The sequence below is a fragment of the Camelina sativa genome, unplaced genomic scaffold, assembly GCF_000633955.1.
Source record: "Camelina sativa cultivar DH55 unplaced genomic scaffold, Cs unpScaffold02850, whole genome shotgun sequence".
In the NCBI taxonomy this organism is placed as follows: Eukaryota; Viridiplantae; Streptophyta; class Magnoliopsida; order Brassicales; family Brassicaceae; genus Camelina; species Camelina sativa.
In genome coordinates this window covers 1-991 of record NW_010923959.1, presented here as the reverse complement: position 1 = coordinate 991, position 991 = coordinate 1, and the positions used below count along the sequence as shown (strand labels likewise).

Sequence of the window (991 nt, the reverse complement as noted above, 5' to 3'; positions counted from 1 at the left end):
CTCTCTCTCTCTCAGGTTCCGAGCAAGCCAACACTAGCAGCCAAGCAATTTATGATAACCGGTTCTTGGTGTTGGTTTTACGGGATCACAGGTTATGCAACTTTTGTCTCTTTTTTTTGTTTGTTTTGGTTACAATTACAATTTTTAGGGTTTAGATATCTATATGTGATTGCTTTGTGCTTATAGGGTTAATGGCATACTGTGGCTTCTCACGATCTTTTTGTTTCATATCTCACAGGAGCTATTTGAAGAACTATTGCCAGAGTATCCGGTCTGGTGATGTGTACATCCCTCGGGGGTGTTTCTGTCCCTCCCAGCCCAATCAATTTTGGTAATGTGTTTTGTTTGACTGCATATGTCTCTCTATTGAAGTGTTCATATGGTCTTAGTCTTGATGCTTAACTAAGTTCAACTTTTTTTGTGCAGTCAGAGGGAGACACAGTAACTGTTGGTGACTTGTAAGTTTATTGGTTTACTAGGAAGCAGCTGGATTCACAGTTGATGATCCTGTTCACACAATGTTGGTGAGTTCCCCTCTTTATCTTTGCTTTTTTTTTTTCTCTTTCCTAGGGTTATTCATCTGTAGCTAACATATAATTTGTCCCTGTTATTACAGCCACTTTCTCTGGAGCTTGGACCAGGAGTTTTGGGAAACATCTTCGATGGAGTTGAGGTTCCGTAGGATTTTACATGAAGTTTCATGATTTGTTTTACCATTTTATATTGCTGACTGTGCATGGCTTCTCACGATTCATTTGTTTCATATTACACAGGAGGCCTTTGAAGACTATTGTGATGTCTACATCCCTCAAGGTGTGTCGTCTGTCCCAGCTCTTGAAAAACATTGTCCTTGCGAGTTCTAGCTCATGATGATGGTTCGAATCTACTACTCAACAGATTGATCCATTAATTGTGAGTCGAATTGGCTTTCTAAATTTGTTGTTGTTTCTTTATTTTTGATCGAGACTGAGATTTTGGGTTTAATATGTTT

At 39.0% G+C, this 991-nt stretch overlaps 1 long non-coding RNA gene across 1 annotated transcript; it reads left to right on the top strand.

Annotated features, from left to right (window-relative positions):
* Positions 1 to 5: 5 nt before the first annotated feature.
* On the top strand, positions 6 to 908 carry LOC104774439. Its single transcript, XR_765344.1, has 5 exons — positions 6 to 91; positions 239 to 331; positions 427 to 524; positions 617 to 673; positions 774 to 908. It is a non-coding gene; the product is annotated as an uncharacterized LOC104774439 (long non-coding RNA).
* Positions 909 to 991: the final 83 nt, after the last annotated feature.